Here is a 15,278-nt window from a genome sequence, read left to right on the forward strand (position 1 = left end):
TCCAGGAAGCAGGAGTCTGCGTAAAGATCTCAGGACAACATCTCTCCATGCTCTTCCTCCCCAGCACATGCCATTTTCTCTTCTTCTTTTTTCTTCTCTTCCTCTTCTCTCACCATAAATTACATCCCTTGTCTAAGGAATACTCAATGCTGTGTAAATAAAGATAACAGCAGCCTCATTCCCCTGTTCACATAATTAAGAACTGTCACTTGCATAGCCTGCCTGTGGACACACCTGAGGCGTACCCACTGCTTATTGAGCTTTGAACAATGTGCCAAGCAGGTGCATGCATAGCTTATTGCATCCTCACCACAAGTCTCTGAAGTAGGTTTCCATTTGCCCATTTTACAGATGAGGCAGTGGAGGCTCAGAAAGGTCACTCATGACTTGTTCAAGATCAAACAACTGTAAGTGACAGAGCCAGACTTGAACCTAAGTCTTCCTGAAGCTAAAGTCCATGTTCTTCACCCTTTGGTTCCTATTGAAGGGTAACCAACCTGTAGCCAGCTTTGACCTTCTCTGTCTTTGGAACTCTTCCAGTTAACAGAATGCTTTAGTGTGCTTATAGGTTAGACCGGGCTTGGACATATCTAATGACAATAATAATTATTTTTTCCCATATAGTGCTTACTTTAGGCATTGCACTTTACCCCATTATGTCATTCAGTCCCCACAAATATTTTGTGAGGTGGATACTGCTATCCCTATTTTACAGATGAGATAACTGAGGCTCAGGAGGCTCAGTAACTTGCCACCAGCACACAGCTTGTGTGTAGTAAGATGAGGATTTGGACCCAGACCTGGCTGATGCCTGAGCCTTCGCCTTTAATCACCTCTCCCTACCTTGCCTACTAGGTTTACTGTTTTTCCAAACATGGCATGAATTCTCTCTGCCTCCGGAGATGGGCCTGGAGAGGTAAGTCTGGTCAATTTGGCCATCAGGAGACTCAGAGCACCCTGAGTTCCCTGTCACCTTGTTTCTGCCTGAGGCTGGCTGCCTTTCCTTGCAGGAGAACCACTCTGGGTTTCAGGACAGATGCCAGATACCAGCTAGAGTGTCTGCTGGAGCCCTAGGAACATATGTGACTTGCCTATTTGGAGGTACAGAGGAGCCTGGAGCTCACACTGTTTAAAAACAGTTCCTTTTCTTTCAGCAAGACGTGTGTGCAGTGCTTATCCTCCAAAGACAGGGAGAAGAGTCGGGTATTCGAATCAACAGTGCAGGATCCGTGAGTCTGCCATGAGGCTTACTAATGCAGAAGTAGATTGCTGTTAGAGGGAGCGCTCTTCTGGTTACCAAGTGAGAGAAAACCCCACCCAAACTGATTTAAGCAAAGTGTATTTACTGACGCATAGAGCTGAACTTCCCGTGTAGGTGGAGCTTCAGGTGCAGCTTGATCAGAGGATAGAAGGATGACTGACTCCAAGTCCCGCTTCTCAGCTCTGCTCTCCTCCATGTTGGCTTTAGTTTCCTGTCAGCGCAATATGGCAGCCATAGCGCCAAACGTTACAGCCTCTCAGGAAAAGGGAAAAAGTAATCCAGTAAGTCAGACGACTAACTTGAGTTTCACTGGCTCTCGCTGGCCTGACTTGGCTCAACACTGACACACGGAAATGTGATGTGTTGATTGGTTGGACCCTCAGGGGTGGGGCCAACACCCACCCAATAGCATGGACTTAGAGTGACTAGGGGTAGTGCCCTAGAAGCCATATTGGGATGCGTTATTAAGAAGCAGGTTAGGTGAGCGTTCGATGTCAGAAAGATTGAGAGAAAGAAAGACAAAAGTCTACTTTGGGTGAACAAACTCACAAACAGATACACAATTATGTGGTTACAGAGATGTACCTAAGAGCTTCCACACAGGTTATGCTCCAAAAGTTCATTTGTAAATCAGTTTTGTAAATCAGCTTCGCACTCAGCACATTTTTACCCGTGTGGGGAGAGGGGAGGGGGAATTGTTAGTTGTAAAATTCCCAGGCTAAACTAAAAATTTTTATTTAATCCGTAATATTGAGGAAGTGCTTGGATGTTTGCAATGAAAAATAGAAAGCAAAACTTGCAACTGTGGATGATAAAATGATTTTGGATCTGCAACCTTTGTTATGAGTGCTGATGCTTGAGAAAAAGAAAGTTTAATGAGAATAAGCTAGCAGATGGAGACTCCAGTGGGGATCTGAAAGGGGCTTCTGAGCATTTCCAAGAGCTCAGGAGGTTGACTATAGGGCTTTCTGTTAGGCTGAATTTCCCTTCACATATTATGGTTTTCTTTTTTCTTGATAGAGGTGTGTCAAGGAGAACATTCTTACATCTTCTTTTTACAGGCATGCGAGAAAGACGTGAGTCTGCAGCCCCACCATGATTCAGGTCATTTTGGACACACAAATGGAATCCAAGGGAGGGAGAGGAGAACAGGAGATGGTCCCACTGCACCTGGGCAAGAAGTGGCAAGGGGGGTGGGGGGAAGGGAGGGCCTGAGAGGCTGGACAGTGAAAAGAGAGGCTGGGCCTGCGGAGGACATACCTGAGTCTTCGGGAGGGAGTAAAGGAGAAAGCTGCCAGTCTCTTCTTATTTATCACAGACACGAGATACATTCAAAGCCGCCTTTCTCCAGCACTGGGCATTTCGCCTGTCAGACCATCTAGAAGCATAGGGACAGCAACCAAGCTAAGCCTAGGCCCCGTGCCCCACTGTTGGTCGGTGAAGTCAATTCTCTGACAGGCACGTGAGCTGCTTCTGTTTCCCTGAAGCTGGTGGATTGTAGAGATGCTTTCCTCTCCTTTTCCCTGTGCTTCTCCCGCCACTGGCAACCAGGCCACAGAATTACTTTGCCTAAAACATAAATCTGGGGGCTTCCCTGGTGGCGCAGTGGTTGAGAGTCCGCCTGCCGATACAGGGGACACGGGTTCGTGTCCCGGTCCGGGAGGATCCCACATGCCGCGGGGTGGCTGGGCCCGTGAGCCATGGCCGCTGAGCCTGCGCGTCCGGAGCCTATGCTCCGCAACGGGAGAGACCACAACAGTGGGAGGCCCGCGTACCGCAAAAAAAAAAAAAAAGTATAAAACATAAATCTGACCCTATCACTTTGTGCCCCTCAGAACCTTTCAGCGTTGCCCAGTGACTACAGCAACATTTCTCCAAGTACATTCCTTAGAAGCTTCATTCTTTGGTCACATAAGTTTAGGAAATCCTCTATATCATGCCCATGTTAGAGAATCCAAACACAAAATGACAAATTAAAGGCTCCAAGCAGCAGTCTCTCAGTAAAGGACTTCTTTCATTTTTTCACTCTGTCAATTCTTTTTTTTAATTGAAGTATAGTTTGTTGTTGTTGTTGTTGTTCTGTTTTGTCTTTCTGGCGGCACCTCGCATGGCCTGTGGGATCCTAGTTCCTGACCAGGGATTGAACCTGGGCCCACAGCAGTGAAAGTGCAGAGTCCCAAACACTGGACCGCTAGGGAAATCTCTACTGAAGTATAGTTGATGTACAGTATTATATGTTACAGGTGTACAGTAGAGTGATTCCCAATTTCTAAAGGTTATACTCAATTTATAGTTATTGTAAAATATTGGCTATATTCCGTGTGCTGTGCAATATATCCTTGTAGCTTATTTTATACATAATAGTTTGTACCTCTTAATCCCCCACCCCTACAATGCCCTCCCCCTTCCCTCTCTCCATTGGTAACCACTAGTTTGTTCTCTGTATCTGTGAGTCTGCTTCTTTTTAAATTATATTCACTAGTCTGTTGTATTTTTTAGATTCCACATGTAAGTGATATCATACAGTATTTGTCTTAACCTTATTTGACATTGAAGCCCTTCTTATGCAATGTCATTTAACAAACACATTTTGGCCTACAAGATAAAGCCCAGATACCTTAACACGGCATCCAAGACCCTTCCACTCTGGCCACGACCCCGCTTTAGAGCCTTTCGAACCTCACCACCCAGAGTTCTTCCACAGATGCACCCTAGTTCCCACCACACTGACCACACACAAATGCTTTGCACTTTCATTTCTCTGTATTTTGGTTCACATTATTCCCTTTTCCTTCCCTTTTCGTTTTTCCAAATAAAACAAATTTTCGCAGGAGCTCCATGCAGATTATTATTTTATTAATATGAACGACGCATGCTTTTTGAGCACTGACTATGTGCCAGGCTCCCTCCAATCAGCTTTCTCTACTCAGGTCCCTGGCTTCGGTGCTGGAGAAGAATGCTAAGATGCTAAGAATGACTTTGTTGCCTTCTATGCTTTGATACCCCTTTCCACTCGGCCCCCACAGCCCCTGGTACCAATGAGCCCCCGCTCCATTATCCTAGACATCTCCCTGGCTTGGGTCTCCAATCAAATTTCCCCTCACCACCTACTTCCCTCTTAGAAAAGAGCTTTGCATCATGTAGTTGACAAGGATGACTGAAACCCCTGAGGTACATTCATTCATTCATTCTACAAATATTGATAAAGCACTGCAGGTTTTAAGATAGACGTTGTCCCGCCTTCACCACAGGCCAGGGAAGACAGGTAGGAAACACAGTGTTATGATCAATTCAGTAACTGCTAATGTGCAAAGTGTTGCCAAGAAGTGGGGGGAGGGTCCTATGGGAGGACATACCCAGGACTTAACCTGGTCTGGGTGTCCAGGGAGGGCTTCCTGGAAGAGACAAAGGCCCATAAGAGATGGGACAGCATGCAGAAGACAGATTGAGGTGCCTTTAGGGGCTGCAGTGAGTACAGCAGGTGAGGGTGGCTTTGGAAGAGGCTGGTGAGTAACAGGCTGGTGAGTAACAGTCTCCTTGAAGACTCAGCTCAGTGACTGGTGTCAAGAGGCCTGGGTTGAATCCTGACTGGGCCATTTCCCCTCTGTGGGGCTTGGTGGGGCGGGCGGGCGAGTTTCTTAACCTCTCTGTTTCCATTTCCCTAGCTGCAAGATGGGGTGTCTTCTCCAACACTTAGCTAAATTTAATAAGCGCTTACTACATGCCAGGCATTTTTCCAAGCACTTTACATGATATAACTAATTTAATCCTCACAATAACCCTAAGAGATAAGGTATTATCACCACTTAGCAGATAATGAAACTGAGTCACTAAATTAACTTGTTGAAGGTGACCAGGCAAGCTGGAAGTGATGGTATCTATCTAATAGGGTTTCCAGAGTTGAAAGAGATAAAGCAGGTAAAGCACTTAAGACAGTGGCTGGTACACAATACAGTTGATCTTCCTTATCTCCAGGTTCTACATCCCCGGATTCAACCAACCTTGGATTGAAAATATTTGAAAAAATATTCCAGAAATTTCCGAAAAGCAAAACTTGAATTTGTCAAACCAGCAACTATTTACATAACTTTTACATTGTATTGACAACTATTTGCATAGCATATACATTGTATTAGGTACTACAAGTAATCTAGAGATGATTTAAAGTACACAAGCGGATGTGCTTAGGTTATGTGCAAAGACTGTGCCATTTTATATAAGGGACTTGAGCATCCTGGAACCAACCCCCCACAAATAGGAAGGACTGTGGTTGCTCAATAACTTTTACTATTTATTTTGATTTATCCTAAGGCCAGTGGGAAGCCATTAAAAGCTTTAAGTCATTAAGAGGTTTTTTTTTTTTTAAAAAGAATAGGTCTAAGGAGTCCAGATTAGATGCAGAGAGAGTAGCTAAAAGGCTGGTACAAGGGAGGGAAACACTGGCGGCTAGACCAGGCCTGTGGGGGTTGGGTGATGCATCCTGAAAAGTATTTCCATGGTGGAATCCATACACCTTGGTCATTGATGACCACTGAGGGTGAAAGAGAGGGAGTGCCAGGTTTCTGGTTGGCCCTGGATGGACAGCGGTGCCATTGACGGGAGCCCAGTGTGGGGACAGGTTTGGCGTGGAGACTTGTCTGTTTTGGACAAGTGACGTGTAAAGAGAACATGCAAGTGGGGACTTCCCTGGTGGCACAGTGGTTAAGACTCCATGCTCCCAACACAGGGGGCCTGGGTTCAATCCCTGGACAGGGAACTAAGATCCCACATGCATGCCACAACTTAGAGTTTGCGTGCCGCAACAAAGGAGCCCGCCTGCTGCAACTAAGACCTGGTGCAACCAAATAAGTAAATAAAATATTAAAAAAAAAATAATAAGAAGAACATGCAAGTGGAGATGGCCAGCAGCCACGAGATGCACAAGTTCAAATCCATGACCTACCTGTGCTGCGCTGTAAGAGGCCAGGTCTTTAGAGAATGATGAACCAGCTGCCATTTGCTAACCCTTTACTCTGCCTGACCCGATGCTCATGCTTCACTCTCTCATTAAATCCTCTCCACAGCCCTTGGAGGGGAGCTCTGTTCTTGTCCTCCATTTAGAAAAGTAAAAAATGAGTTCAGGAAGGTTCGATTACTTTCCTGGTGTCAAGTAGGTAATAGGTAGAGCTGAGTTTCAACCCAGGTTGTCCAGATCCAGAAAAAGAGACGTGAATCATCTGCAGGCACACAGCAGCTCCACTGTGCTAGTCCACACAGTGTAGACTTGTGCAGCTCAAGTGTGAACAAATGCTGGGGAATCTAGACAGCAAAAGAGAAGGTCCCTATCCCCAAGGATGTCCACTGTACTCCAAGTGCTTCAGAATCCCTTTGTATTCATCATTCCTGCCCACTTCTTCCCATGGTTTCCTACCAGCTCAAGGAAGTCCTAAAGCCAACCTTCCCCCCATGCTCTGGTGCTCAGTCCCTAAGAAAGGACACTTGTGTGGGGGCACTAGACAAAATAGCCTCAATTTTGTCTGCAGACTGGGCCACCCCACCAGCTCTCTGCAGATCTCTTTCTTTCTCCCCATACTGCACTCTGTTGCAGAGAAGGCAGGGAGGCAAAGTAGGGGCAAGACAGGACCATCTACCCCATAGGAAGGGATGGGCAACCAACACCAGCAAAATCTCCAGTTGGGAGGATCCGGGCAGGGCCCCCCATCCTCCTCTCTGCTGCAGGTTCCCGCAAGTTGCCCATTTCCCAAGATTGAGCTGGTCCCGGGGCCCAGAAGAGAAGTTGGAATTCTGATCTTCAGTGACAGCTTTCACTCTGGATTTATTTAAATGACTGTGAGTGCGAACATTTTCTTCTAGTTTTGTTTCTGGTATTTTCTTTTCAGTGACCTGACTCATGATATCTTTTAACTATTTATCTATTGGGATTTTACAGTTTAAAAAATCATTTATACAAGTTCTTTATATAATTTTTAAAAAAGCTTTAGAAGTATTTAACACAGTCTTTTTTAGTTTTGTCATCACTTTTTCTTTAAAAATTACGCAAGTGATACATGAGTATATTCTTGTATGAAATTAAAATTCATATAGTTCAAATAAAGCAAATGTCCCCTTAGCCCACTCCAAATGCTATCAGTTTGTGTATATTCCTCCTCACCACTTCCTAGGTATTTACACACCTAATATATTCACAAAAATATATAGCTTTCTTTTGTGTACACTTTTCTTCTTTATGTGAACATTATGTGAACTAACCGCAACTTGCCTTCTTCGCTTAATATCTCTTAGAGATAATTTCTGTTTTCTTACCATGGCAAAGTTTGACTTATTTATACAACCAAAAATATTCTTTTTTCCCTTGATTTCTTCCATTCGTTCTAAGCTTAGGAAGTCATTTCTTCTCCAGGTGTTTGAAAGTGTCTATTTTCTCTTCCTTACAATATTTTTACATTTGATCTTATGATTGTTATTAAGTCCAGATAGAATTTATTTGTTGTATTATGTGAGGTGAGGATATAATTTTTTTTTTCCTAAACTGCCAGCCAGTAGCCCAAAATAATTTTTAAAATAACCTTTTCTGGGCTTCCCTGGTGGTGCAGTGGTTAAGAATCCGCCTGCCAACGCAGGAGACACGGGTTCAAGCCCTGGTCTGGGAGGATCCCACATGCTGCGGAGCAACTTAGCCCGTGCGCCACAACTACTGAACCTGCGCTCTACAGCCTGCAAGCCACAACTACTGAGCCCACTTGCCACAACTACTGAAACCCGTGCGCCTACAGCCCGTGCTCTGCAACAAGAGAAGCCACTGCTATGAGAAGCCCGCACACCACAACGAAGAGTAGCACCCACTCAGCGCAACTACAGAAAGCCTGCATGCAGCAACAAAGACCCAATGCAGCCAAAAATAAAAATAAATAAATTTATTTAAAAAATAATAATAATAACCTTTTCTTTTCCTGATGATGGTACTTTATTACACATTAAATTAATATGTGTATCATCATCTCATTCTGAGTACCCTATTTTAAGCTACTAAAACAACTATATATTTTTGTCCTAATACCACAGAATTTTAAATGTCACAATTTTCTAATATGTTTTGTGGGTAGATGGTCTACTCCTTCTATCCTTACTCTTTTTGTTTCTTTTTTTTTTTTGCGGTACGCGGGCCTCTCACTGTTGTGGCCTCTCCTGTTGTGGAGCACAGGCTCCAGACGCGCAGGCTCAGCGGCCATGGCTCATGGGCCCAGCCGCTCTGCGGCATGTGGGATCTTCCCGGACCGGGGCACGAACCTGTGTCCCCTGCATTGGCAGGTGGACTCCCGACCACTGCGCCACCAGAGAAGCCCTATCCTTACTCTTATTTTACAAAACTTTCTTTGAAATTCTACCTATTTATTCTGCTAAACGAATTTTATAATCTTTTTTGTAAAAGTTTGAAAAAAAATCACATTTGGATTTGCATTAAGCCTGTAAATTAATTTGACCTTTCCATCTTTACATCATTTAGCTTTTGCATCAGGCATAAAGTATATCTCTCCATAGTCAAGTCTTTTCTTTTGGGACTTCCCTGACGGTCCAGTGGTTAAGACTCTGTGCTTCCAATGCAAGGGACTCGGGTTTGATCCCTGGTGGGGGAACTAAGATCTCATGTGCCGTGCGGCCAAAGGAAAAAAAAGAAAAAACACCAAAAAAAAAGTCTTTTACGCCTTAGGAAAAAAAAATGTAGTTTTCTTCATAGAGAAAATGCTATATTCTGGATTAGTTTATATAACCCATGCCTCAAAACTTTAGAAGACACACCCTCTTCCCCAGTAAAACCGCCTGAACTCACAACTTTGGGGAACAACATTCTTGATATCTGTCTTAAATTCTTCCTCAATTCATTAAACTAGTATTTATTTCAAGTGCCTGCTATGCCCGAGACCCAGTTCTGTGCAGTAGGGATACAGCAGCAAGCAAAACAGTTTTCTTTCTTTTTTTTTTTTTTTGGCTGCTCCTCGCAGCTTACAGGATCTTAATTCCCCGACCAGGGGCTGAACCTGGGCCATGGCAGTGAAAGAGCCGAGTCCTAACCACTGGACGCCAGGGAATTCCCAAAACAGTTTTCTTACAATTATCTCAAAAATATAACGTTTAATTAAACACACACACACACACAATTATCTCAAAGTAAAAAGTTTAATTAAAAAAACAAAACAAAGTTCTCTCTTCTCAGGAAGCTCGTATTCTAGTGGGGAGAGAAAAAGGGAAACAAGTAAGCAATTAGGCATATGTCACATCAGATGGTGTGAAATGCTGCCGAGAAAAAGTGCAGCTTTGGAAAGCTGGTCAGGGGCAGGCACTCTGTCCACCGCTTCTAAGCAGAAGCTGAAGGAGGTGGTTTAGATTTTCTACTCCTGATTCTGTCAGAGAAATTTCTCTATTTTTTTTTTCCAAAAAATTATCCCTGAAGTTTTCAAATTTGTCAACAATTTCACATCATACTCTTTTATATTTTTTAAGTCTATTTTTGACATTTCCACCATTTCACCCTAAGTTGTGTTTGTTTCTGCTTTTTTTCCTTAGTTACATTTGTCCATTGTGTTATTTAGATCTTCTTTTTACAAAAAGAACCAACTCAAGGACGTATGTAATAATTCAACAGTTGTTCTATTTTCTAATTTATTTTTTTCTGTTTCTTTGCCTGATCTCTTCCTTCCTCATCTTTATTTGGGGTTTTTGTTTTTGCACATTTCTAAATTATTTAATGAATATTTTGTTTGTTTAAATTTTTCTGGGTTTAATAATAAAATCATTTTAAAAACTAAACAAAATTTTGAGTGAAGCTTTGCACGCATACTGTTGGTTTTCCTAGGTGTGGTTCTTCTTTGTGTTTTTTTCTAAATTATCACACTCCTTATATATCTATATATCTATATATATAAAATTAACTGAATCACTGTGCTACACACCTGAAACTAACACGATATTGTAAATCAACTATACTTCAATTAAAAAACAGTTAGATGTGGGACTTCCCTGGTAGTCCAGTGGGTAAGACTCCACACTCCCAATGCAGGGGGCCAGGGTTCGATCCCTGGTTGGGGAGCTAGATCCCACATGCCACAACTAAGAGTTTGCCTACTGCAACTAAAAAAAAAGGATCCCACATGCTGCAGCTAAAGATCCCATGTGCGTCAGCTAGGACCCGGCGCAACCAAAATAAATAAATAAATAAAATTTTAAAAAGTTAGACACAAAGAAAACTGTGTTCACACAAAAAATAAAATAAAGGCAGCGAGGCTCACACACACACACACAAAAAAAACCCACTTAATTCCTGACTTCCTCCTTTATCCAAAAGCTATTTTGGAAAATTTAAATACTCAATTTCTAACATTAACTTCTAGTTTTAGCGTATTATGAACAAAGGATGTGATCCATATGACATTTGTACTTCGAATTTATTGGGATTTTCTTTGTGGATGAAACTGTGATCCATTCTTAAAATTATTTTCTGCGTCCTGGAAAATAGGCTGAGTAATTTACAGCCTAAGCCAAAAGTCAGTATGTCTTCAGGAACTGGGGAAAAGAACAAAATGTGAACAGGAAGTAAGCTTCAAAGAGGAAGTGATTTTGATACAGAGGGGACAAAGAACTGGTTTTTTTCAGTACCGACTAAAGGCCAGGCACTATGCTAGGCACCTTGCATGTATTGTCTTATTTCAAGGTGAGGCAGGATTCTTCAGAGCAGGAAATGGCCCCCCAGGGAGGTTAAGTAACTTCCTAAAGTCTGTTGCCTGCTGACAGCCCTGCCTCCCTTGCTTTGCTGAGCATGTTCCCACTTTTCTTTCAAGACTCACTTTAAACATCACCTCTTCTAAGTTTTCCCAAAGAGAAGAGTTGGGCACCCCTCTTCTACTCCTGTAAAAGTCATCCCTCGTCATATCTGTCACTCTTGGTTACCTGGGAGACCCTTAAGGATGGACAGCACATTGTGGGTTCTCAATAAATATTTGTTGATGAAGTGAAGAATAAAGGTAAAAAGACCAAAAGAAAGGACAAAAAGAGAGTTCCTGTATGAAGAATGAACATGGCAACACCATCACCCTATGGTACTCCTCCCCCTCCCCTGCCAAGCAGGTGATGCCTCGGGGTTTACAAGTAATAATATTGACATTAATAGCTTGTTCTATATGCAGAGTGTTTGCTGTCTACGCAGCATTATCCTACCTGCATTATCTCATTTGGTATCCAAGAACATAAGTCACCTTAAGCCCCATTTTCTAGGTAGTAAAGCATTTAGAAACGGAGTCTGGCCAAGAGCAAACAGCTTGCAAGTTGCCATAGCCAAGAGCTCCTCAGACTTCACTCAATGCCACATTCAAACTTGGACCCAGGTCCCTCCTGACGCTAAAGCAGACATGCAGACACACTCCTGCGCGTGCACACACACACACATCCCTTGCTGCCTTGGTGGAGAAGACTTTAAATTCCCCTCCTGTCTTGCTCATCATCATGGTTTCACAATGGAGTCTTTCTTCTTCAGACATGTTTAATTAATGCCTTAAAGGAAATTCATGAGAGTGATCCCTGATGTTACATTCTCATTCATTCATCTGTTCTTATGGACAATAAACACTGACTAAACATTTACTGAGCCCCTGTTACGGATGCAGAGCCAGGTACTCTGCTGACCCTGGACACTGAGAGCCAGGTGCAGGCTGAGAAGGACAACTTGGGGGGACCTTCAGGGCGGCTCTGCCCACCGCTTGCAGGCCTGCCTCCTCCTCCCCCACCCTCCCAGTTCCCAAACCACACCCTCTTTTTCTCCCTTCACAAAAAGCCCCATTCACTTTTTGCACAATACACTTTCACAATAGATAGTCTATTCAACCCAGAGCCCAAATCATCAGCAACCAAAATGCTGGTTCCTCTTTCCTCCTAGGTCTTCAAACATTTCCAGGGGAGGAGAAATAATTGCATTCTGTAGTGTAACTTCCTGTTTGCTTGGCTGTTTCTCCTGTGAACTGGAAGATCCTTGAAGGCCTGGCCTGGGTCTTTTCACCGTTGACTGTGGAGTGAATGAGAAACCCAGGTCTTGTTCTCTAAATATATAGGTTATTGTTTAAAATAATATAATCATTATAGAAATTTATCAAATACACTAAGACAAAGAAGAAAATAAAAATCACCTATAATTCCAACAAACACAAATAACTTTTAAACTTGTTTGTATTTCCTCTCAAGTATTTTATATGTATTTTTCAGGATAAATATATATGTATATACAAAACTGGACAAAAATATAATTGCACATGCAATTTTGTATCTCACTCACTATATCACAAACATTTTCCAGGTCATTAAATATTCTTCAAAAACATGGTTTTTAATAGCTATGCAGTATTATATCAAATGCGCATGCCATAACTTCTTTAAACATTTCCTTGCTGTTGAATACTTGGGTTATTGCTTTCTTCCTTCTGTTCTTTTCCTTTTTTTGGGGGGGTGGTGGTAATTTTTGCCAACATAAATGACACTTTGATAAACACCCTTAACTCACATCTTTTTTAAAAAATATATATTATTTATTTATTTTAGGCTGCATTGGATCTTAGTTGAGGCGCATGGGCTCTCTAGTTGTGGCTTGTGGGTTTTCTCTTCTCTAGTTGTGGTGCACAGGCTCCAGGGCATGTTGGCTCTATAGTTTGTAGCACAAGGGCTCTAGCTGAGGTGCGCAAGCTCAGTAGTTGTGGCGTGCGGGTTAGGTTACTCCATAGCATGAGGGATCTTAGTTCCCAGACCAGGGATGGAACCTGAGTCCCCTGCATTGTAAGGCAGATTCTTTACCACTGGACCACCAGGGAAGTCCCTTAACTCAAATCTTTGTCCACACTGATGACTCTCCCTCCAATAGATTTCTAGAACTAAAGTTACTAATCAAAAGACATAAACTTTTTTTTTTTTTTTTTTTTATTGGCTGCATTGGGTCTTCGTTGCTACGTGCGGGCTTTCTCTAGTTGCAGCGAGCGGGGCTACTCTTCGTTGTGGTGAGCAGGCTTCTCACTGCGGTGGCTTCCCTTGTTGCGGAGCACGGGCTCTAGGAGTGCGGGCTTCAGTAGTTGTGTCATGCAGGCTTTAGTAGTTGTGGCTCGCGGGCTCTAGAGCGCAGGCTCAGTAGCTGTGGCTCCCAGGCTTAGTTGCTCCGTGGCATGTGGGATCTTCCCGGACCAGGGCTCGAACCTGTCTCCTGCATTGGCAGGCGGATTCTTAACCACTGCACCACCAGGGAAGTCCCATCATTGTGGCTTTTATGTTTTTAATTTTTTTTTAACTGTTTAGTGAAGCTAGCAGTTTCCTGTTTGTGGTAGGTGTCCCATGTTTCTTTTAGCTTATTTTTATTCTTATATTTATGCAAATAAGGCCAGTTAACTTACTGGCCCAAACCATGATGGGAATAAAGCCATGCAACTATGCACCCTTGGTCATAAGGGGGATCAGAGGAGGTGTACCCTGTCATTATTCCTTGAAAAAGAATGCACAAATGTCAGATGTTCACCCCATCTATCCACACAGACTTTTGCTTTCTTTGGGTTTTCCCTGCAAACCCTGAGTCTTCCTAAATTGCTACTACACTTATGAGAATTTTGAGCTGCTGCCCAACACAACTTCTGTGTGACTCCGGTCATTGACTTAGTTCTCGGTGACTCTCCAGTTCTGGGTCCTCCTGCCACAAGCCCATCCTTTCAGGAGCCCTAGGTCCACCTCTGCTCTCTGCAGCCTCATTTAGTTCTGCCCTGGGGTCCTGCATCTTCCATTGGCTGGAATCCAGTGGGGAGGTTTGATACTCAAAATCAAATATTAGACATTGCTAAGTCACTGATGTATATTTTTAATGTTTGTTTGGTTCCGTCAATGAAAGAAACAGATTTTAATAATCATCTGCTACTCTCCCAGCAGTTACTCTGATAGACACGTCAATTGAAACACGGAAGAGCTGTGTTTCATCCCTTTACTCGGCTTACTCGATTCCTCAGATTTTCAGAGATGGATACAAACATTCTGGAAGGCCTGTGACATGAATGCATCCTCCCTCAGGGAAATCATAAGCATGAATAAACCTTAGACTAACAAATCTTCCCTCCCGTTCCAGCTGTGGGGCTGGGGTGGGGGTGGGGAGCAACTGTGGGGCTCCTGAAATGCCCGGGGGACGCCTCCTTTATTGCTTCTGCGTTGTCGGAACAGTTGATTTCTTTCTCTCTAGTGTGAATCTGGAGGCTTCCTTCCTGGGTTTGAGGAGGTCAGGGGATTTGGCTAAAGGTGGTGGCATCTGACTGTGAGCTTAGGCCCTTGCTAGTACCTCCTAACATTCATTCGCACAGGCTTCACAATTTCCCAAATACAGTATCATGCATTACATGTCATTTATCACCTGCTTTCATTCCTCCCAACAACCCCAGGAGATGGACATTACTGAAGTTACTCAGGTGTCAGAGAAGGCAGTGGGTCACCTGCCTAGACTGGTTCTCACAGGGAGGTGATCTGGGAGAGAAAACAGGGAGGTATGAGGAGGGGATACACTAAAGAAAAGGAGAAAACAGAGATGCTGAAAGGAACTCCCAACTGGAAACTCTGGCTGCAAATTCTGGCTCAGTCACTCAGTAGCTACGACCTTGGAAAACTTTTAAACTTTGCTGTGCCTCAGTCTCCTCAGCTGTAAAATGATGATCAGAATATGACATTGGGAATTCACTGGCAATCCAGTGGTTAAGACTCCGCCCTTCCACTGCAAGGGGCACAGGTTTGATCCCTGGTCGGGGAACTAAAATCCTGCATGCCATGCAGCACGGCCGGGGGGAAGAATATGATATTTACCTGGCACAAAGGTGACTGTACAGTATGTCTATCATAGTGGGTCCATAAAAGTGAAAAACTGGAAATATCCCACAAGTCCAGCAATTTGTTTAAACAGGTAAGATAAATGCATACCATGGAATAATATTATTTGTTAGGAATGATAATATGGATGTTTACAAAC

Source organism: Pseudorca crassidens, chromosome 1, assembly GCF_039906515.1.
Source record: "Pseudorca crassidens isolate mPseCra1 chromosome 1, mPseCra1.hap1, whole genome shotgun sequence".
Lineage (NCBI taxonomy): Eukaryota > Metazoa > Chordata > Mammalia > Artiodactyla > Delphinidae > Pseudorca > Pseudorca crassidens.